Source organism: Pipistrellus hanaki, assembly GCF_964339955.1.
Source record: "Pipistrellus hanaki genome assembly, chromosome: X".
Classification (NCBI taxonomy): domain Eukaryota; kingdom Metazoa; phylum Chordata; class Mammalia; order Chiroptera; family Vespertilionidae; genus Pipistrellus; species Pipistrellus hanaki.
Window position 1 is genome coordinate 76,308,830 of NC_140524.1, and position 25,047 is coordinate 76,333,876.

A 25,047-nucleotide genomic window follows, 5' to 3' on the forward strand; every position below is an offset into this window, starting at 1 on the left:
ACCCCCTACTGGGGATGTGCCTGCAACCAACGTACATGCCCCTGACCGGAATCGAACCTGGGACCTTTCAGTCCGCAGACCGATGCTCTACCACTGAGCCAAACTGGTTTCGGCAAGGTAGAAATTTTTAATACCCCAATATCACCATTGGACAAATCCTCTAAACAAAAAAATAAGCAGAGAAACATCAATACTAAATGACTCACTAGACCAGATGGAATTAATTGACAGCTTCAGAACATTTCACCCCAAAGTCACAGAATATATATTCTTCTCAAGTGCACATGGGTCACTTTCAAAGATAGACCATATGTTGGGACATAGACAAAGTGTCTCCAAATTCAAGAAGGTATAAATTTGTCAGATGGCTACTATCAACAAATCAACAAAAGACAAGTGCTGGCGAGGATGTGAAAAAAGGGAACCCTAGTGGGAATTCAGACTTGTGCAACCATTATGGAAAATAGTATGGAGTTTCTTAAAAAAATTAAAAATTGAACTGCTCTTTGACCTAGTGATTCCACTTCCAGGAGTATATCCTAAGAATCCCAAAACACCAACCAGAAAGAATATATGCACCCCTATGTTCATAGCAACACAATTTACAGTAGCTAAAATCTGGAAACAGCCCAACTGCCTATCATTAGATGAGTGTATTAAAAATGCTGTGGTAAATTTACACAATGGAATACTATGCAACTGTAGGATCTCTTACCCTTTGAGACAGGATGGAGGGACCTGGATAGTATTATGACAAGGGAAATTAATCATTTAGAGAAAGAAAAGTGTCACATAATGCCACAAATATGTGGAATCTAAGAACAAAATAAGCTGAAAAACAAATAAAGATCCAGACATAGAAGCATGGAACTGACTGATGAATCTCAGAGGGAAGGAATCAGCAGGTGGGTGAGAAGGTGGGGAGATGTTAACCAAAATAACTTATATGCATATTATAGGCCCAGTGCATGAAATTCGTGCAGGGGCAGGCACCTAAGCCCAGCCTACACCCTTTCCAATCTGGGACCTTTAGAGGGATGTCAATTGCCTGTTTAGGCCCGATCCTGGTGGGCCTAAATGGGCAGTCGGACATCCCTCTCACAATCCAGGACTGCTGACTCCCAACTGCTCCCCTGCCTGCGTTCCTGATGGTCCCTATCTGCTTCTGCCTGTCAGCCTTATCACCCCCTAACCACTCTCCTGCCAGCCTGATCAATGCCTAACTGCTCCTCTGCCAGCCTGATCACCCCCAACTGCTCTCCCCTGCAGGCCTAGTCACCTCTAACTGCCCTCCTCTGACAACCTGGTCACCCCTAACTGCCCTCCCCTGCAGTCCTGATAGCCCCCAACTGCCCTCTCTTGCATTCCTGGTCCCTCCCAACTGCTCTCCACTGCTGGCTTGATCACCCCCAACTGCCCCCCCCTGCCGGCCATCTTGTGGCAGCCATCTTGTGTCCACATGGGGGTGGCCAACTTTGACCACATGAGGGCATCCATCTTGTGTGTTGAAGTGATGGTTAATTTTCATATTACTTCTTTATTATATAGGATACTAGGGACCCAGTGCACAAATTTGTGCACCTTGAAAGAAACTGTGGACTGCAAGGTTGCAGTAGGCACAGTGGCAGTTCTCAGCCCATCTGTGCCTCCACCTGGCCCCTCCCACTGTGGCCCCCAGTTCCCTGTCTGTCAGCAGCCACCCTCCAGCTGCCGCACCCATGCCCTGCAGGTGCTGGCCCTACTCGCACCTGATGCTGGCACCATGGAGCAATTGGGGCTGGCACTAGGAGTGGTTGTGAGTAGGGAGAGTGCTGTTAGGGAGTACGAGCAGTGGCTGCTACTCTGATCATCCCTCAGGAACAGGGAGAGGTGGAGAAACCAACAGGGACAATCAGGGCTTGCAGCCACCACTTGCACCTGCTGATGGTGCCATGATCGGGATCAGCGCCAGGCACCGGCAGTGGGTGTGAGCAGTGGCTCCTGCACCAGCTACAGTACAAGCTGGACCATCACTGGCAGCAGGTGAGAGCACCGTACAGGACTGCACTGTAACATGTGGGAGCAAATAATTTTCAGTAACCACCAGAGGTTTGCCCCTATGACAGCAATCGGTGCCCTGCCTTGGTCTGGAGCCCCTGTTCACCTGCTCTACCATCTTGCCATGACCAATGCCCACATGTTCTGTACACGCACTCTGGTGGTCAGCACATGTCATAGTGACTGGTTGTTTGGTTGTTCGGTTGTTTGGTTGTTCCTATTGTTCCACAGTTTGGTCTATTTACATGTTAGCCTTTTATTATATAGGATTCATTTATCTTCAATTTAACTATATACTTACCATCACCAATGTGTTTTATATTTTCATGTTTCTAATAAGCATTCTTTCATTTAAGTCTAAAGACCTCCTTTAACCATTTCTTTTAAGTTGTGTCTTTTGGTGATGAACTCTCTCAACAGTTTTTGTGGGGAAGGAAGTCTAAGAAAGTTTTTCTCCTTCATTTCTTTTTTTTCCTTTTAAAGTAATAAATTAATATGCCAATTTTATTTTTTTAAACAGCACTCATAAAATAATGAATGCTTAGCTGATTTAATGACTATGTTCTTATATATGAAATTAAATGGGTCTCTAAAAAATAATCTGAGAGTCAGTATATCCTCTGTAAGTAGCTTAATTTACTTTCAATGTTTCAATTTCATCCCATATTGCAACTTTAATTTTTAAAGTATCATATTCAAACTCAAGCCAAGTCTAACTCTACTTCTGAGCATCTTTCATTTGGTCTTCAGTTAAATAAAGATAAAATTTGATTCCTTTAATATTGAATTTTGGACACTCCCAGAGTTTGGACCTAGTTTTAGCTTGGGCTTCATTTTTACTTTCCAGCTGATTAACATGAACTTATGTGCTATATTGTTGTACTATTGGCTTCATATTAATATCAAAAGTGATGTGTTCATGAATGGCATCTTGTAAGTATAGTAAGTCATATTCCAGCCATTTCTGTAATTTTACCACTTGAATTTCCTGGATTTTAGGATTATAAAGTTCAAAGCAAATCTCAACACTTTGTCCTTTAGTAATATTTCTAAGAATAAAAATAGCTCCAAGTTTTGTTCCTGATCTCTGGATGTTAATCCCTAGAAACTGATCTGTTTTTTCATTGGCTTATCAGTGAACTGTAGTAACACAAAGAATGCTTCCAACATAGAATTCTAAAATGTGGAGTTCTTTTCTTCTTTCTAACACATTTTTTTTTTTTAATATTGAAAATATCAGAGAGTTTGTTCTTCCTCTGGGAGGAATTAATTCAAGACTCAAGAACCTGGTTTCCTGGTGCAGAGGTGGAGGGTGGAGGTGGCACTTGTCTATGATGACTGGTTTTGGAGGCAGCTGAAATGTGCTGGGCTGGGAAGGTCCAGTGCTCTGTTGTTGGCCTGGCCATGTGTAGGCCTTCAAGTGACAGAGGCCAATGCAGGGAGAAGAACGCTAGTCATGACAAGCTCTAGATCAGGCCCATTGCTGCTGCACAGCCCCCTGAATGGAGGCCACCTTGATTGCTCCTCTCCATTTCTGATAGTCAAATCGCTGGGTAAAATATTCCTGTTTGGCACTTTGTGTTTTATTTTTTGTTTAATTGTTTGTTTGTTTTTTTGTTTGTGTTTTCAGGCTTTTGAATACATTGTTCTACTCTCTCCTGGGTTGTATTAACCTGTAAACTTCTTATTAGTTGAGAGCTATTGATGGGTAGAGATAGCTATTCCTTATCTGTATATCTTCCCTGTATTGTCTTCCTTGTGCTTGGCATAAAGCAAGTACTATGTAATATAGGGGTGTCGAACTCAATCAGAGAAGGGGCCAAAATCTAAAATCCAGCCTAAATCGCGGGCCGAATGGTTTACTGAACAGTCATAAACTGACAATGTCATAAACTGACAGCGGAGTGCAGTGATGACAGTGCGGTACAGGCCACATTGCAAGGCCTGGCGGGCTGGATTTGGCCCGCGGGCCTTGTGTTTGACACATGTGATGTAATACTTTAATCAATAACGAAAAGCATAAATAAAAATTTAAAAAATCTTTGTATATTTACTTTTTAGTGTCATTATAATGTCATTATAATGAGTCTTGAGAATATATATTTTTAAGTCTAATATTTATTCCGGAATGTAAAGCTCTTTTTAAAAAAATATATTTCAGAGAGAGGAAGAGAGAGGGAGAGAGAGATAGAATCATTAATCGGCTGCCTCCTACATGCCCCCCACTGGGGACCAAGCCTGGGCATGTGCCCTGACCAGAATCTAATCGTAACCTCCTGTTTCATAGGTCAATACTCAAACATTAAGCCAAACCTTCTGGGCATAAAGATTTTTTTAAAGTATAGTGACATACAGTATTGGTTTGGGTGTATAATGTAGTGAGATTTCACATTTATATCACCACAAAAAGTTCACTATCTATCTGTCACCATACAAAATTATTGTGATATTACTGACTGTATTCCCTGGACTGTATTTTATATCCCCATGACAATTTATGTAATAAGTTTGTACTTTTTAATCCCATTCACCTTTTTCTCATGCCCCCACCACTCAATCCTCTGACAACTATCAGTTTTTCTGTGCCTTTTCATTAATTTGTTTAATGTTTTAGTTTTCACACATAAGTGAAATGATAGAAGTATTTGTCTTTCTCTAACTTATTTCACTTAGCATAATATTCTCTAGGTCTATACATGTTGTCACAAATGGCAATATTTTATTCTTTTGCATGATTGAGCATATATCTATATCTATATCTATATCTATATCTATATCTATATCTATATCTATCTATATCTATATCTATATCTATATCTATATCATCTATCTATATCTATCTATCTATATCTCCAATTCTTTATTTATTAATCTATTGATGAACACTCAGGTTGCTTCCATATCTTTGCTAATGTAGATAATGCTGCAGTAAACAAAAGGATGCATATACCTTTTTGAATTAGTGTTTCATTTTCTTTATCTAAATGCTCAGAACTGGAATTGCATATCTTATACCTTATTTAATAAAAGTTTGTAGATTTTTCTGGTGACCTTTATTCTAATCCCCCTATTGTTTTTGTTTTTGTTGTTGTTCTACAGACTTTTATTATAAATGAGGTATAAGATATGTATTTCTTATAAGGTATAAGGTATAAGATATGCATTTCTTATACCTTATTTAATAAAAATTAAAACAACCAAGGGATTAGAAAAAAAGGACACCAGACAGTCTTTCAGTTGTATTTCCTTATTGTCACAAAGGAGCCCTATTTATGTGCTTATAATGTGTGGGGAAGGAGAATAATTTTTTAGTACTATGATTAGGTTTTAGTATTGTAGTGAGCCTCTGTATCTGTACTGTGGATTTTGCAAGTGCTTCTTAGGTTTGATAGAATGCTAGGAGTTCTAGAATTGGATAATTCCATTCCCCAAGATTGCTTAAGTTCTGGAAGAGCCCCAGTTGTTCAGACTCTGGTACAATAGTCTCTCTTGAATGCAGGCCTTGTTGAAAATAACAAAATGATCTGGGAATATTTCCAAATAGCTACCTCTCCCTTCCATCTGCCAAAAGTATGAGAGAATTTTTATTGGAACCTTACAATGAGAACCTGATAGAGCTCCTGATTGTAAATTATATGAAGGTATGAAGAGCTTCTCTAACATTAGTGCCCAACCCCAGGGTTCTTTAACCTCTCAAGTTTTTTCATACTTAGTATTCAGCCACTTGTAAATTATAGTTTAAAATTTCTTACCCTGGTACTGCCTTCAGTGGTGGTTTCTGCTCTCTGGTGTCTGTTCTGTTAATCTGTGATTCTGTGTAGCCATCTTCTGTTTATCCAATATTAAAGGTATCCATTTTCCCCATGACCTCAATTCTCATTAATCTAAGAAGAGTTGTTCATTTTTTCAGTGCTTTCAGCCTTTTTTTTTTCTTTTTGTGAGGATGTGAGTGATAACTTCTAAGTTGTTTGTTGGACCAGAGAGCCAAAGTTCTCCCATCATATTTTTTCACAATTTATAGTAAAATATCTGCTAGAATAAAGGTTGATTTTTAGTCTACTATGATATGAGGAAAATTCAGTATCCAAGGAAGAAGAAAGTGAAATGGATAATTTAAAGGAAGAAAATGAGATCAAGAGGGAGGGAAAGACAAGCCAACCATATAAAGTGATGCTTTTATTTTCTGGCACTCAGTTTGCAAGTCACAACCTTTGTCTTTGAACAATATTCTCTTTCCAGCTGCTCCAACTTTGTTCCACCCAGTTCAACTCTTGTACTTTTTTATTTTATTTTATTGATTTTTTACAGAGAGGAAGGGAGAGAGATAAGGAGTTAGAAACATCGATGAGAAAGCATCATCTATCAGCTGCCTCCTGCACACCCTCTACTGGGGATGTGCCCGCAACTAAGGTACGTGCCCCTGACCGGAATCTAACCCGGGACCCTTCAGTCAGCAGGCTGATGCTCTATCCACTGAGCCAAATCGGTTTTGGCAACTCTTGTACTTTTGATGATGACTTATCTTCCTGCCAGAAAATGTTTGAGGTGTAAATGATATTGAGCTTGTAACAAATGGGAACAAAATATCACTGCTTTTTCTTCCTTTACAGACACATGCTCTATCCCTGCCCTGTTGACAGATATATGTTTCCTCCCAAATCATTTCACTTAACTTTGATCTACAGCTTTAAACTGATGTGAATAGATGTGCTGGTGGCACAGGATGGATCCCCTTGGAATGTAGCGTGAAGGGATGGAGGCTCTTAGGAACAATCACCCTGGTCAGGTTCCTCCCTCTTTATATATCTTGCCTTCTATATTTAATCAGTGCATACATCTCTCACTACCATTCCCTCTTTTCCAGCCCTACTATTATTCTCTTAATTCAGATGTTTATTAGATGACTGATATAATTTTGTTCAAACAGACATGTATATCTGATTTCTGCCATCTGACTCTTCTTAACACTTTCCTCAGATTATTCCTCCTATTTTCCTCATGTCAGCTTATCATAATAATCAACTTAAAACACTGCTTCTGTTATGTCACTTACATGTTTTAACTATTTCAAAGGCTTCTAATATCTACTCCGTAAATTTCTCTACCTAGACGAGAGTGTTTAAGACTCAGGGGAAAAGACTCTCATTTACTAAAAGTGGGATTTGAGGAAAAGTCACATTAACTCTCCTGAGTTGCAATAGGGATAATAACATACCTCATACATTTTATTTATTTATTTATTTATTTATTTATTTATTTAAAAATATTTTAAATTGATTTCTTACAGAGAGGAAGAGAGAGGGACAGAGAGTCAGAAACATCAATGAGAGAAAATCATTGATCAGCCGCCTCCTGCACACCCCTACCGGGGACGTGCCGCAACCAAGGTACATGCCCTTGACTGGAATCGAACCTGGGACCTTTCAGTCCACAGACCGATGCTCTATCCACTGAGCCAAACAAGTTTTGGCAATACCTCATACATTTTAAAGAAATTTGCATGCCAGTCTCTTCAAGGATGACCAGTATAGAATTTGGCAAATGAGAATATTCTTCCACCTTTCTTCTACTCAACTTTATAGTCAAATTTTCTCCAATAAATTATTTACATATTCTATAGTATTTAAGTGTTATATTAAGTATAACAATCAATTTTTTTGATATCTACAATAGAATGCAAAACCTTCTTTAAAATTTATTGTATTTTAATTAAAAATTTAGTGAAATAAAGCATCATTATGAAGATTTGGTGCTTGTGCAGGGTAGTATATAACAGTCTGGTTATCGTACATTTGTAATTTCTACTTCTGGAGCAACAAGAGCTTACTGTAAAAAGTAGTCATGAGGGGGGTTGGTTGAGGTTCAACTTCAGATGGAATGAATTAAATGTGTCAGTAATAAAAGAAATATAAAGATATTGGATTTATGAGAAAATTTTAATACTCTTCTTTGGTTTGTTTACAGTAAAAAACGATAGCTTTTAGCCACATCTTTCTTCAGAAAACCATATATAATGCACACATGCTATACCAATTTTAGGGGATTGCGAATTCCAATCCCCTGAGATGCTACTTCTTAAAAAACATAGTTGAAAATATATATATTTTTTTTTACAAATGAGGCTTGTAGCCATAGATTTTTTTATAGTATTCAAGAAAGAGAACAGGCTCTGGGATCAGAGAATCGAGGGTTATTAAAATTATGGCCCAGTTACTTAATAGCTACTTGAGCTGTCATAACCTCAATGAGCTTCTGGTATGAAATATGTATCTTTTGAAATTGTTGCAAACCGAACTTATTCAGCAAGTATTATGTGATGTCTACTATGTGCCAGGTACTGTGCAAGACACTCAGGTTATAATGCCTTTCCACACTTTAAAGTCAAGAATATAGACAGAACAAGTCAGAAAACAAAAGTACATACAAAGTGTGGTGTTATGAAATAAGCCAACATGTTGCTATAGATATTGGGAATAAGATAAATAAGGGACATTTGGTCAATGTAGCCATTATTATCGCATGTACTTGGGTTTAGGCAGCCAGTGCAGTGAAGAACAGATCTTGGATTAGAGATGAAGAAACCTGGGATCAAATCCTAACAATGCTGATTATTTGTTAAGTAATAAAAATTATTTATTTTTCTCTTTAAAAAAATAAAAATGAGGCCTCAAAGACAAGTTCACTGGCACTTATATTTTGACATCCCTTAAGATTTTGTCTTCTTGGTTCTTCAATGCCCCTTACTGAATCACTAGATCAGATGGAATTAATTGGACATTTTCAGAACATTTCACACCAAAGCTATGGAGTATACATTCTTCTCAAATGCACATGGGACATTTTCTTTTCTTTTTAAAAAAATATATTTTATTGATTTTTTTTACAGAGAGGAAGGAGAGGAATAGGAAGTCAGAAACATCGATGAGAGAGAAACATCCATCAGCCTCCTCTTGCACACCCCCTTCCGGGGATGTGCCTACAACCAAGGTACATGCCTTTGACCAGAATCGAACCCAGGACCTTTGAGTCCGCAGACTGACACTCTATCCACTGAGCCAAACTGGTTTTGATCACATGGGACATTTTCAAAGATAGACCACATATTGGGACACAGGTAAAATCTCTTCAAATTCATGAAGATTGCAATCATATCAAGCATCTTCTCAGACCATAATGGCATAATATTAGAAATAAACTACTATAAAAGCAATCAGCCCTGGCCGGTTTGGCTCAGTGGATAGAGAGAGAATCGGCCTGCAAACCGAAGAGACCCAACTTTGATCCTGATCAAGGACACATACCCAGGTTTTGGGCTCGATCCCCAGTAGGGAACTTGCAGGAGGCAGCTGATCCTTGATTCTCTCTCATCATGGATGTTTCTATTTCTCTCTCCCTCTTCCTTCTCTGAAAGCAATAAAAACATATTAAAAATAATAAAAATGTCAAACACTTGGAGGCTAAATAGTATGCTATTAAATAATGATTGGGTTACCAAAGAGATAAAAGAAGAACGATGTATTTATCACTCAAGGCAGAGGAACATGGAAAAGAATAATACTTCTCTCTATGCTTACCATAAAATTGTTTTATAAAGATTGAAAATTATCTTTATAAATGTGTGCCTGTCATAAGAATTTACCACAAACTGGCTCTAAAGAAGATAAATTTATTTTCTCATATTTATAAAGAAAAGAAGTCTGAAATCATTATCATTCGGCTGAAACAATGGTTACTATAGGCCATGCATCATCTGGGGGCTCTAGGAGAAAAATCTGTTCCTTGCCTTTTCCAGCTTCTGCTGGCTGCTGGCTTGTTGACATGTTATTCAAATACTTATTATATTTTATTTTTTAAGTATGGTTTTTAATGTTATATAGAATTATTATCTGAGTTAAGTGTCTACAGTTGAGGTAGTCACATCTCCTCTACCCCATCCAGATAAAAGGACCTTGTGGTTTTGGTAGTTCAGCAAAGAAACTGTCACTTTGCGTTATAAACAGATAAGACAGTAGCAGCCTTTGGAAGTACTGTAAAATGTAAGTGGCTGCCCAACACCCTCTCCCAATTTTTTATTTAATCATTAATTAAAATTTACATAGAATATTATTTGGTATTTGTTTCAGGTTAGATAATCATATACCTTACAAAGTTGCTTACGTTCATCTGATCTAGTGAGTCATTTAGTATTGCTGTTTCTTTGTTGATTTTTGTCTACAGGACTTATTCAGTGATGTCAATGTGGTATTGAAGTCCCCTACTATGATTGTATTGCTGTCAATCTCACCCTTGATATCTTCCAGGTTGTTTTTTTTTAAAAATGTATTTGGGTGTTATTGCATTGGGTGCATATATGTTTACCAGAGTTATATCCTCTTGTTCTATTGATTCCTTCAGTATTATGAAGTGGCCTTTCTTATATCTTGTTTATAGCCTTCACTTTGAGGTCTATTTTGTCAGATATATGTATTTCTACACAGCTTTTTTTTTCCAGATAGAAGTATTGCTACCACAGCTTTTTTTTTTCTTTTGCCTGAGAAATATTTTTTCCATCTCTTCACTTTCAGTCTGTGTAAGTCCCTTGTTCTGAAGTGGGTCTCATGCAGATAACATATATGGGTCATGTTTTCTTTTCTTTTTAAAAAAATATATTTTATTGATTTTGTACAGAGAGGAAGGGAGAGAGATAGAATTAGAAACATCAATGAGAGAGAGTCATCGATCAGCTGCCTCTTGCACACTCTCTACTGGGAATATGCCCGCAACCAAGGTACATGCCCTTGACCGGAATCGAACTCGGGAGCCTTCAGTCCCCAAGCCGACGCTCTATCCATTGAGCCAAACCGGTCTCGGCAGGTCATGTTTTCTTATCCATTCAGCCACCCTATGTCTTTTGATTGGAGCATTTAATTCATTTACATTTAAGGCTATTATTGATAGGTACTTGTTTGTAGCAATTTCTATTCTTTATACTTGTGTTCCTTCTTCCCTTTCTATTTCTTCTTTTTACAACAGTCCCTTGAGCATTTCTCTGATTGCTGATTTGGTAGTAATAAACTCCCTTAGGCCCCCCCCCCCCTTTTTTTTTTAACTATGAAGCTCCTGATTTCCCCTTTAATTTTGAATGATAGCCTTGCTGGATAGAGTAGTCTTGGATTCAGTCCCTTGTTTCACATCACTTTGTATACTTCATTCCACTCCTTTCTGTCCTGATGTGTTTTTGTTGAGAAATAATTTGATGATATAATGTGAAATCCCATGTAGGTAACTCTCTGTCTCTCCCTTGCAGCCTTTAAAAGTCTCCCTTAGTTGTTAATGTTTGCCATTGTAATTATGAGGTGTGGATCTTTTTGGGTTCATATTGTTTGGGCCTCTGTGTGCTTGTGTGATGTTTTCTTCCCCAAATCAGGGAAGTTTTTTTTTTGTCATCCAGCCGGTTTAGAAACTGTACGACTCTTACTCTGAATTCTTTTTCTGACATATATCATGCTTCTCTTACATTTACTTTCTTTTCTGTCTATTCCTCCTTTTCTTTTCTTTTTCTTTGGGAGTTATTTTTTTGTCTCCTCATTTTCGCTCTCCCCAAATGGTTTACACACTGAGTCACATGGGGACTGTGGCTGAAGGGGCAGGCTTGGCATGAGGATCACATACACTGAGACTTTACAGAGTGCCCAGGCTCTGGGTTATGCAGGGCCTTTTGTTGAAGTGGAGAGTTTGGTGAGAGGGGCACACACCAAGACTTACCACAGGACCCAGGGTCTGAGTCACAGGAGTTCTGTGACTGAAGTGGCAGGTTGGCAGGAGGGGAGTACACTCTGAGACTCATGGAAGCCTGAGACTGGTGAGGCTGGATGTCTTTGGCCATAGTGGCTGTAGGGTCCAGAATGGTGTCTGAGGCCAGTCTGGGTGGTGGTTAAGGCTGTACTCCTAGTCACAGCAGCTTTCTCCATCAAGATGGCATGGTTTCTATGCCATAGCCAGTGGCTCCAGGATTGCTTGCAGCACTAACAGGGGCTCCCCATCTAGGAGAGCTGAGTTTGCTATCCCCCAAGACTCCTGCAGGACCTAAGTGTCACACACACACACACACACACACACACACACACCAGACACATCCACACATTCCCCTTTTGCTTCCTCACGCATTCAAATTCTGTCCTCACTGCCATTCTGCTGGTCACTATCTTGACTCCTCCCAGCATTTTTTCATATGTCTATTGGTTATTTCTATGCTCTCTTTAATAATAGTCTATTCAGGTCTTCTGCCCATTTTTAATTGGATTGTTTGTATTTTTGGTGTTGAGTGTTATTAATACTTTACATTGGGTATTATCTATTATCAGATTCTAGTATATCATTGGTGAATACGTTCTTTCATTAAGTAGGTTTTCTGTTCTTTTTGTTGATGGTTTCCTTTGCTGGGAACAGACTTTTTGTTTGATGATCACTTATTCATTTTTCTTTTGCTTCCCTTGCCTTAGAAGATATATCAGAAAATATATTGCTAAGAGCAATGTCAGAGAGTTTATTGTCTATGTTTTCTTCTATCAGTTTATTTTTGTTCATACCTTACATTTAATTCTTTAATTCATTTTTAGTTTATTCTTAAATACTAGAGGTCTGGTGCACAAATTTGTGCATGGGTAGGTTCCCTTGAAGTTACCTGTGGAGATTGGGCCCCAGCTCACAACTCCAGCCTTGCAGCCACACAGCCCTGCATGTAACCCCATCTTGGCCTGACACCTCCCTCTCACCTGTTCTACCATCCCGCCTGTGGGGCAATCGATTGGGGCCAAGCCCCCCACTCAGCTCCCTCAGTGCCTGGGAGTCAGGAAGCAGCTTTGCCCTCCACCACCACTGTTGATCACCACCTGCAGGGACATTTGTGAGGTCATTGGGCCCCTGCTCACACCCACTTTAACCTGGTGCTGCCCCCTCACCTGCTTCACCATCCCACCACAGTCTTGCTCTCATTGGGGCCCATCAGGGCTGGAAGCACCTCCACTGCCTCCCGCTGCAAGAGCCACATCACTGACACTTGCCATATTCCGTGCTGCCCCTTAGAGTCAGTGCAAGTCATAACGAGTGGTTGAACAGTTGAACTCTCAGTTGAACTCCCAGTGGAACAACTGCCTGAGGTTACAATTTGCATATTAGGCTTTTAATATATAGGATAGTGTAAGAAGGTTGTCTAGTTGCATTTTTGCATGTATCTGTCCAATTTTCCCAGCACCATTTATTGAACAGACTGTTTTTATTCCATTGAATATTCTTGCCTCCTTTGTCATATATTAATTGACCATTAAGATCTGGTTTTGTTTCCAGGTTCTCTATTTTTCCCCCCATTGATCTGTATGTCTGTATCTATGCCAGTACCCAGCTCTTTGATTACTATATCAACTTCATTATAGTTAGATATCAAGTGGTGTGATACCTTCGATATAGTTCTTTTTTCTCAAGATTACAAGGCCTTTTGTGGTTCCATGTAAATTTTTGTATTATTTGTTCTAGTTTTTTGAAAAATGCCATTGGTATTTAGGTAGGAATAGCATTAAATCTATTGATTGCTTTGGATAGCATGAACATGTTAATTATGTTAATTACTTCTATCCATGAGTATGGTATATGCTTTCAATGTTCTCCAGTTTCTTTCTTCAGTGTCATATTATTCTGAGTATAGATCTTTTGCAACCTTGAATTAAATTTATTCCTAGGATCATATTTATCAATTATAGTTGTGATGCCCAATATTATATTAGTTTCAGGTGTACAACCCAGTGATTAGATATTTATATAACTTGCTAAGTGATCATCCTGATAAATCTAGTATCCATCTGATACCATGCATTATTATCACAATATTATTGTCTATATTTCCTATACTGTAGTTTACATCTCCATGACTGTGCTGAACTACCAATTTGCACTTCTTAATGCTTTCACCTTTTTCATCCATCCACTAACATCTCTTTTATCTGGAAATCATTAAAGTGTTCTCTGTATCTACAAGTCTGTTTCTATTGTGCCTTTTTTTAAAAAAAAAAAATCTTTATTGTTCATATTATTACAAATGTTCCTCTTTTCCCCCACCCCTCCATTGCTCTCCTCCACCAGGTTCCCACCCCACCCTCTGTCTTTTCCCCACCCCCCATTGTCCTCATCCACAGGTGCACAGTTTATGTTCAGTCTCTTCCCACATCCCCCTCTCCCCTTTTCCCCAAGAATCGTCAGTTCAAGCCCCTTCCAGACCTCTGATTCTATTATATTCAACAGTTAATATTGTTCATCAGTTTTTTTTTTAAATTTCCTTGGTTTTTAGATTCACTTATTGATAGTTACGTATTTGTTGTTCATAATTTTTATCTTTATTTACTTTCTCTTCTGAAAAAAAAACCCCTTCAGCAGTTCATATAATTCTGGTTTGGTGGTGATGAACTCCTTTAGCTTTTTTTTTTTTTATTAGTGAAGCTCTTTATCTGGCCTTCGATTCTGAGTGATAGCTTTGCTGGATAGATTATTTTTGGCTGTAGGTTCTTACTATTCATCACCTTGAATATTTCTTGCCATTCCCGTCTGGCCTGCATGGTTTCTGTTGAGAAATCAGCTGACAATCGTATAGGTGCTCCTTTATAGGTAACTACCTGCTTTGCTCTTGCTGCTTTTAATATTCTCTCTTTGTCTTTTGCTCTTGGAATTTTAATTATGATTTGTCTTGGTGTGGTCCTCTTTGGATTCCTTTTGTTTGGAGTTATGTGTGCTTCCTGGACTTGTAAGTCTAATTCTTTCACCAGGTGGGGGAAGTTTTCTGTCACTATTTCTTTCAGTATGTTTTCGATATCTTGCTCTCTCTCACCTTCTGGGACCCCCATAATTCTGATGTTGGTTGGCTTGAAGTTGTCCCAGAGGTTTCTTACATTATCTTCAATTTTCTGGATTCTCTTGCCTTCTTGCTTCTGCGGAGGAGTGTCTTCTGGCTCTTTATGTTCCAAACCTTTGACTTGATTCTTGCGATCTTCCATTCTGTTTTTAGGACTCTGTATAATATTTTTTATTTCAGACAATGTATTCTTTGTTTCTTGTTGATTCCTTATTATTTCTTGTTGATCCCTTATTATTTCTAGTTGATCCCTTTTCATATCCTCATAGGTCTCGTTTATTTTATCGGCCTTTTCTAGGAGATTCTTGAACAACCTTATAAGTGTGGTTTTGAACTCTATATCCAGACGCTTTTTGTCCTCCATTTCTTTCGTTTGTGATCTATTTCATTGTTTCAGCATTTTCGCAGCTTCCCTGATGCGGCGGGGTTTCAGGGTGGAGCCTACAGGCTTGGCTTCTGTCAGCCCTGCCCTAAGCAGCTCCTGAGTCTCAGTGTTCCTCAGGGTCCTTTGGTACTCGCAGCTGCAAACACCTCTGAGAGAAAGGTGCCCTCGATTTTCTCCTGCTACCAAACAGTCTAGGCTCTCCCCCGATGAGCCCGAAACTGGGGTTCAGTTCAGTTGGAAGTGGGGTTGGAGGTGGCGTTCAGAGCAGTCTGGAGCCCCTGTCTCCTTCCTGCCAGGGCAATCCTGCGGCACAGCCAACCGTCCCTTCTCCGGGACCTCCTTTCGCAGCTCCACTGGGGTTCCGCCTTGCAGCCCAGTTCCCTCTGTTTGAGCCTGGGTCCCCGGGGTCTGGCCTAGAACTGGGGTTCAGAGAAGTCAGAACTGGGGCTCAGCACAGTCCAGAGCTTTTGTCTCCTTCCCGCTAGGGCAATCTAGCAGCAGAGTCAACAGTCTGTCCTCTACAAACAATGTGCGCGTCTCCAGGGGCTCTGCCTTTCGCCGTTCCCCGGGTTTCCGCCTTACAGCTCAGCTCCCTCTGTTTGAGCCTGGATCCCCAGGGTCTTGCCCAGAACTGGGGTTCAGCACTGTCGGGTCTAGGGTTCAGCACAGTCTGGAGCTTTTATCTCCTTCCCGCTAGGGAACACCAGCCAGGCACTCAGCCTCCCTCCTCTCCGGCTCTGTCCTCTCTGCGCGCTGCGTGTCTCCGTACCTTAGGCTTTTCCAGCTCCTCCGAGCTTCCTTCTGGTTTTCTCCTTGCTTCTCGTTGTAGAATTTCCAGTCAGTCGACTTTCCTGTAGTTCTGGGTAATGTCCATTTTATATTTTAGTTGTATTTTATTGAAATTGTTGTGTGTGGCTGCAGCTAGGTGTTTACCTGTGCAGCCATCTTGGATCCCTTTTTGTTTTTTGTTGTTTTTAGACTCCACATATAATTGAACTCATATGGATTTTGTCTTTTTCTGTCTGACTTATTTCACTCAACACAATACCTACCAAGTACATCCATGTTGTTCCAGATGACAAGATTTCATTCATTTTTATGGCTGAGCAGTATTTCATTGTATATATGCATCCCTTGTGCTTTTTGTTCTTTGTTATTGAATTTATTGAGATGACATTGGTTAATAAAATGACATATTCATTTATTGGTGAGCACAGTTTGTTCCCATATCTTAGCTAGTGTAAATAATGCTTTTAAGATTCTCTCTTTGTCTTTACTGTGCGTCACTTTAATTACAGCGCGTCTTGGTGTGGGCATCTCTGGGTTCATCTTGTTTGGGACTTTGTGCCTTGTTTACTTGTATGCCTATTTTCTTTGCCAGGTAGGGAGATTTTCCATCATTATTGTTTCAAAGAGGTTTTAAATAAATTTCTTACTCTATCTCTTCTCCTTCTGGCACCCTCATGATGTGAATGTTGGCATGGTTGATTTCTCCCAGAGGTCCTCTAAACTATCTTCATTCTTTAAATTATTATTATTATTATTTTTGCTGTCCTGATTTTTTTTCTGCTTCCTTATATTCCCAATCTTTGATTTGATTCTCTGCTTCACCTGCTTCACTGTTGACTCCTTATAATGCATTCTTAATTTCAGTTAAGTTAGTCTTTATTTCTGACTGCTTCTTTGTTATGGTTTCTAGTTCTGTTTTTTTGTTTCCCATCTATTTGTTGAAGAATGTTCTCATTAAATATATCCATTCATCCCCTAATTTCATTGGTCATCCTCATAACCAGTATTTTGAACTCTGCATCTAGTCGATTGCTTGTCTCCATTTTATTTAGATTTTCTTTTTCTGGAGTTCTGTTCTTTCATTTGGGACATGTTTCTTATTACCCTCATTTTGACTGCCTCTCTGGGTTTGTTCTATGTATTAGGTAGAGATGGTACATCTCAAAGTCTTAGTAGAATGGCCTTATGTAGCAGGTGTCCTTTGTGGCCCAGTGGCACTACCTCCCCAGTCACTAAAGTTGGGCACTCTAGGTGCAACACCTGTGTAGGCTTTGTGCACCCTCATGTTGTAATTGAGCTTTAATCAATGTTGGCACATCAATGGGAAAGAAATATCCCCAGGCTGGTTTAATGCAAGGACTGGTTGTGACTACAATTAAGGAGTTGTGGTGCAAAGGCAGTGTGTAACTCATGGTGGTGGTTGGCTGATACTCTGTCATGGCCTGAAACTGGTTACTGGGTGCAATGACTTGGGGGTCTCCAGGGATATGCCAGCCAAGATGAATTGCCACCTGTGCCATTCATAGAGCCACCAGGCATGAGCTATAAAGCAATCTGCAAATGGTTGCTACTTGCACTGAGCTTGGATGTGCCTGGGAAAGGCCAAGCTGTGAACCATGGTCAGCTTCCACTATCTCCAGCCCAGGACCACATGGCAAGTGGCACAGGATGCACTGAGGCCAGACACTGTTTGTTTTGTGTTTGTGAAACTTTTAGGGACCATCCGTCAACATAATAAAGGTCATATATAATAAACCCACAGCTAACAATGTATTCAATGAGAAAAAACTAAAAGCATTTCCTTTTAGTTTGTCCACTTGCACTACAGTTATTTAACATAGTACTGAAAGTCCAAACCACAGCACTCAGACAGGAAGAAGAAATAAAAGACACCCAAACTGGAAAGGAACTATTAAAAGTGTTATTATTTGGAGGTGACATCAAACCCTAAATATTCTGCAAAACAAGAAAACAAAAAACAAAAAACAAAACAACTAGAAGTGATAAATCCAATAATGTATGCGATTCCAATATAAACACACATAAATCAATGGCATTTTTATACACTAATTATGATATAACAGACAGGGAAACTAAGAAAACAATCCCACTTATAATTACATCAAAATACCTAGGAATAAATTTAACCAAGGTGATAAAAGACCTATACTTAGAAAATTATAAGATACCAAATAAATAATTTGAAGAAAGTACAAATAAATAGAAGCATATACTGTGCTTATGGATAAGAAGGATTAACATTGTTAAAATATTCATACTATTCAAAGCAATCTATAGATTTATCACCATTCCTATAAAAATACCAATGATGTATTCATAGAATTAGATCAAATTATTCATACCTTTATAAGGAATCATGAAAGACACCAACTAGCCAGAGCAATCTTGAAAAAGAAGAACTAAGTTGGAAGTGTCACACTACCTGATATCAAACTATTCTATTGATACAAGACCATAGTAATCAAAACAGCATTGTGCTGGCATTAAAACAAATATATAGTTCAAAGGAACATAATTGAGAGCTCAGGAATGAACCCACAACTACATAGTTAATTAATATTTGATCATGAAGGCAAGAACATACAATGGACCAAAGACACTCTCCTCAATAAATGGTGCTGGGAAAATGAGACACATACATGCAAAAAGTGAACTAGACTACATTCTTACATCATATACAAAAAAACTAAAATGGATTAAATACTTAAGTGAAAAAGTCAAAACCATAAAATTTCTAGATGGAAACTTATGCAATAAAATGTCTGACATTTCCATTAGAAGTGTCTGTTATAATCCCTCTAACTTTGTTCTTCTTTCTGAATATTGTGGCAGCTATTTGGGGGGTCTATCTTCATTCCATATAAATTTTTGGAGTGAATGTTCTAGGTTTGTGAAATATGCCTTTGGTATTTTAATGATTATTTCATTGAATCTATATATTGCTTTGGGTATGGACATTTTAATGATATCGATTCTACCAATCCATGAACATGGTATATTCTCTCATTTGTTTATGTCTTCCTTTAACTCTTTTTTCAATGTCATATAGTTTTTCCAAATACAAGTCTTTTACCTCCTTAGTTAAGTTTATTCTTGGGTATCTTAATTTTTTCCCAATGCAATGATAAATAGCATTGATTTTTATTTGTTTGTTTCTGTGAGCTCATTTTTAGTGTACAAACAAATCAATAAATTTTTAGGTGTTAATTCTGTATTCTGCTACATCGCCAAATTTATTAAGTCTAATAGTTTTTAAATGGAATCTTTAGGGTTTTCTATGAACTATATGATGTCATCTGCAAATAATGACAGCTTTATTTCTTCTTTTCCAATTTGGATACCTTTTATTTCTTCTTCTTTTCTGATTGCTATGACTAGCACTTCTAGTTCTATGTTGAATAGGAATGGTGAGAGTGGGCATCCCTGTCTTATTCCTGTTCTTAGAGGAAATGATTTTAGTTTTTTCCCATTGAGTATGATATTGGCTGTAGCTTTGTCATATAAGGATTTTATTGTGTTAATGTATGATCCCTCTATTCCTACTTTGTTGAGAATTTTTATCAAGAAAGGGTGTTGGATTTTTGTCAAATGCCTTTTCTCCATCAATTGATAAGACTATGTGATTTTAGTCTCTCAATTTGTTTATGTGGTGTATCATGTTTATTGATTTGTGGATATTGCACCATCCTTGCATCCCCAGAACAAATCCCACTTGGTCATGGTATATGATCTTTCTAATGAAATGCTGGATCTGGTTTGCTAGAATTTTGTTAAGGATTTTAGCATCTATGTTCATTAGGGATATTGGCCTGTAATTCTCTTTTGTTGTGTTGTCTTTATCTGGGTTTGGGATTAGGGTAATACTGGCTTTTTAGAAAGAGCCTGGAATTGTGCCTTCCTCTTGAATTTTTTGTAATAGTCTGAGAAGGATTGGTTTTAGTTCTTTGAATGTTTGGTAAAACTCCCTTGTGAAGCCATCTGGTCCAGGGCTTTTGTTTGCTAGAAGCTTTTTGATTACTATTTCAATTTCATCAGTAGTTATTGGCGTATTCTATATTTTTGATTCTTCCTGATTGAGTTTTGGAAGCTTGTATTTTTCTAGGAATGTGTCCATTTCATAGATGTTGTCCAGTTTGTTGGAGTAGAGTTGTTCATAGTATTTTTTTTTTTTACAATCCTTTGTATTTCTGTGAGTTCTCTTGCTATTTTGCCTCTTTCATTACTGATTTTGTTTATTTGTGTCCTCTCTCTTTGCTTCTTGGTGAGCCTATCTAGAGTTTCATCAGTCTTGTTCATCCTTTCAAAGAATGAGCTCTTGGGTTCATTGATCGTTTGTATTGTGTGTGTGTGTGTGTGTGTGTGTGTGTGTGTGTGTGTGGTCTCTATTCATTAATTTGTGCTCTGATCTTTATTATTTCCTTCCTTCTGCTTTTCTTATTGCTCTCTTTCGAATTCTTTAAGTTGTAGAGTTATATAATTTATTACCAGTTTTTCTTATTTTTTTATGTAGGCCTGTACTACTATGAACTTAACTCTCAGGACTGATTTCACTATGTCCCATAGATTTTGGATTGTTGTCTTTTTATTGTCATTTGTTTCCAGGATCATTTTTATTTCTTCTTTGACATCTTTCAGCACCAAATTATTATTGATATTTAATAACATGCCATTTATCCTCTGTTTGATTTTTTTCATTGTTTTATTATAATTTAATTCTAATATTATGCCATTGTGATCTGAGAAGATGCTTGATATGATTTCAATATTCTTGAATTTGAAGAGACTTTGACTGGGTCCTGCTATATGATCTATCTTTGAAAATGTTTCATGTGTACTTGAGAAGAATGTATATTTTTTAGCTTTGGGGTGAAATATTCTGAATATGTTGATTATGTCCATCTGATCTAGTGAGTCGTTAAGTATTGCTGTTTCTTTGCTCATTTTTTGTCTAAAGGATTTATCTAATGATGTCAATGGGGTACTAAACTCCCTATTATGATTGCATTTCTGTTGATCTCTCCCTTGATATCTTCCAGAAGTTTTTTGTTTTTTGTCTCTCATGTATTTGGGTGTTCCTATACTGGGTGCATATATGTTTACAAGAGTTATATCCTCTGGTTGTATCAACACCTTTAGTGTTATAAAATGACCTTTCAACCTTTCTTATCTCTTCTTTATAGCCTCCACTTTGAGGTCTATTTTGTCAGATATATGTATTTCTACACAGCTTTTTTTTTTTTTTCCATTTCCATTTGCCTGAAAAATAGTTTTCATCCCTTCACTTTTAGTTCACTTGAGTATCTTGTTCTGAGGTTGGTCTCTTGTAGACATCATATATATATATATATATATATATGTCATGTTTCTTATCCATTCAGCCCCTCTATGTCTTTTGATTGGAGAATTTAATCCATTTACATTTAAGGTTATTATTGATAGGTACTTGTTTGTCGCCATTTCTCTTCTTTATGCCTGTGTTCCTTCTTCCTTTCTTATTTTTTTTTTTACAATAGTTTCTGTAGCATTTTTTTTTTTTTTTTTGCATTGCTGGCTTGATAGTGATAAACTCTCTTAGTCTTTTTATTTTTTGTCTGTGAATCTCCTGATTTCCCCTTCAATTAATTTATTTTTCTTTCTACACTATCATGTGTAAACTCTTTATTGTTTTTCAAATAACTTTTAGTTTCATGCCCACTCTCTTCTGACTGTATGTAAATGCATTTAAATTTTTAGTTATCAGATAAAAATCGCTTGTGATATACAAAGTTTCATGGTTCAGCTATGTTGAAATGTGCTTGTGTTGCGTGCCAGTGAATCAGTTCTGATTCTTGGTAACTCTATGAATGATGACCACACATCCTGTCCTTTAATAGCTGTGCTCAGCTCCTGCAGACTCATGCCTGCAGTTTCTTTGTTGGAATCAACCCCCCTCATCTCTGGTCTTCTTTCTTCCTTTGGCCTTCTATTTTTCTCAGCATTATGGTCTTTTCCAGGAACCCTGTCTTCTCATGATGTGCCTGAGATAGGATACCTTCAATATTGTCATTTTTGCCTCCAGCAATGTTTCAGGATTAATTTGTTTTTAGACCCACTTGTTCATTTTTCTGGTGGCCCAGGGTATCAGTAGAGCTCTCCTCCAACACCATGTTGGCATGTCTCACTGCTAAAAATAGCCATGGTTCATGGTCTATTGGTTCAGAATTTCACTTTCTTCTAAAGTACTAAGGGGTATATTTGTCTCCTTACTGTGATCAAAGTTAATTGAGTCCCCACCAGAGTTTTTGAGTCAACATTCAATCACAGTGTGGACTTGTGGTTGAGCTCCCCTCTTATGATGTAAATGTGTGGTCAGACATAACTCAGTCTGGGTGGTGATAGGTGAGAAAGGGAAGCCTGGAACCTCAAGGTGCTGGGATTCTCAGCTCCCTGGAATTGTTCAACTCCTGCCTTTTGTTTCTCATAGGCAAAGTATTGTACTTTTTTTGGTTTGTTTTTAAATCTCAAAATTTACTCCCCAGGAAGCCTTTTATCATCCCCTCCAATTTTGAATGATGGCCTTGATGGATAGTGTTCTTGGATTTAGTCCCTTGTTTTGCATCATTTTGTATACTTCCATTACCTTCTGGGCTGATATGTTTCTGTTGAGAAATCATTTAATAATCTAAAGGGAGATCCTTTATAGGTAACTCTCTTTCTCTCTCTAGCAGTGTTTTAGATTCTCTCTTTGTTGTTAACATTTGCCATTATAATGATGATGTGTCTTGATGTGAGACTTTTTGGGTTCATCTTGTGTGGACCTCTCTATGTTAGTGTGGCATTTTTCTTCCCCAAATCAGGGAATTTTTTTGTAATTATTTCTTCAGGTATGTGTTCTAATCCTTGCTCCTCTTCTTGTCTTTCTGGTACCCCTACTATACATATGTTACTTCATTTCATGTTATCACAAATCTCACTTAAACTCCTGCTTTCCAACTTTTTTCTCCAATTGCTTTTCTGATTGAGTGTGTTTCTGTGTCCTATCTTCTAACTCACTAATCCTGACCTCCACTTCTCCTAATCTAGTTTTGAAATTTTACATTGCATTTTTATTGTAGCTATATCATTTTTTATTTCCTCTTGATTCTTACATAAGTTGTTGTTTTTCTTATCCATCTGATTTATGAACTGCCTGATTCTTACTCTGAATTTTTTCTGATATATTGTATGACTACATTTCATGAAGTTCCTTTTCTGGAGAGTTATTTTATTTTCTTGGAGCACTGTTTCTTTTTCTCCCTATTTTTGCTGTCTCTTTTTGGCCCTGGACACCCTGCTTGGGTTTTTAGAGGTTGAAGACCCTATCAGGGCAATGTTCCAGAAATTGTTAGCCCAGAGGCTGGGTCTGCCTTGAGTCTAATGCCTTTATTGTCTGCTCTGATTTGTATCCCCTTCTCCCACAGATCTGGTCCCTCAGTTGTCTGTTTCAGATGCTTGGGCTGGTGGGAGAACATGTATAGTTCCTCCAATGTGTGACTCCCTGTGAGGACTCAGTGCCCTCTAACATGCAATGTGCTGTGCAGCCCCAGCACCCTTAGCAGGGTGGAACATAAAGTGCCTCTGGTAGAGCACTGTGGCAAGGTCCTGTGGCCCTTGGTTTGAGACACCAGCTTGCTCCAGGTCACTCCAGCAGTGTTTTCCTATGAATGGGACTGAGGCATGTGCTGTGTTGTTCTGGGTATCAACTGAAGGACTGTCCCAGGGGCCGGGGAGAACCAGTTACAAGTTTCTCTGGGTAGAACAGACAGAGCTCCCCTGTGGTCTGAATAAGGTGCATTCTGGGTTTCTCCAGGTTGCCTTTCAGTTTGGAGCAGGGGTGGTTTGCCATGGGTCACTCAGTCCACATTCCTCTGTCACCTGGGTTGAGGTGTCCATTGAATTGTTCTGGATGGCCCCAGAAGGACTGTCCTGGTAGCCATGGTGGAGCAAGCATGATTGCTCTCGGTTGCACAGTCAGAGCTACCCTATGGCCTATACTGGGGCATGCTCTGTGTTGCTCCCAGTTTCCCTAACACCAGGTCCTGGGGCTTGGGTTGGAGTGGGAGCTAGGTGGCTTTGGGTCAGGCTGGCAGCATGTTTCGGGGTCAGAGGAAGGGGTGGAGAACAAAGTTCCCCCTGGCTTGCACTCACTGTGAGGTCGTGGATCCAGATCCTAGGATCCTGGGTCCCAGCAGGCTGGTGAGCAGCAATATTATTTTTCTGAATATAAAAATATAAATATAAATATAAATATAAATATAAATATAAATATAAATATAAATATAAACATAAATATAAACATAAACATAAACATAAACATAAACATAAACATAAACATAAACATAAATATAAATATATATCCAGACAAGGCAATCAAAAGTACAAAATAAACATATGGGGCTACATTGAACCAAACATTTTGTACAGCAAAGGAAACCATAAATAAAATGAAAATATAATCTCCTAAAATTGGGGAACATATTCACCAATGATACATCTGTTAAGGGGTGAATATCCAAATTTTATAAAGAACACATTACATTATAACAAAAATAAAACCACCATGAAGATAACCTAATTAAAAAATATCACAGGCCCTGAATAGACATTTCTCCAAATAGGATATTCAGATGACCAATAGACATAAGACAACATATTCAGCATCCATAATTGTCAAAGAAATGCAAATTAAAAGATGAATGAAATATCAACTCAAACCTGTTAGAATGGCTACCATAAATGGTTATCACAAATGGCAAGTGTTGATGAGGATGTAAGGAAAAGGTCCTTGGGTACTGTTGGTGGGAATGCAAATTGGTGCAGCTACTGTGGAAAATTTTATGAAGGGTCCCCAAGTAATTAAAAATGGAAGTGCATTATGACCCAGAGATTCCACTTCTGGGTATATATATATGAAATAACT

At 38.3% G+C, this 25,047-nt stretch overlaps 1 pseudogene across 1 annotated transcript; it reads right to left on the reverse strand.

The window, feature by feature from the left end:
* Positions 1-2,755: 2,755 nt before the first annotated feature.
* LOC311614856 (large ribosomal subunit protein bL19m-like) lies at positions 2,756-11,902 on the reverse strand (annotated as a pseudogene). The gene is made up of 2 exons: positions 11,782-11,902; positions 2,756-3,240 (listed from the first exon to the last, which is right to left on the reverse strand). The product of its transcript is annotated as a large ribosomal subunit protein bL19m-like (transcript).
* Between the last annotated feature and the right edge of the window lie 13,145 nt (positions 11,903-25,047).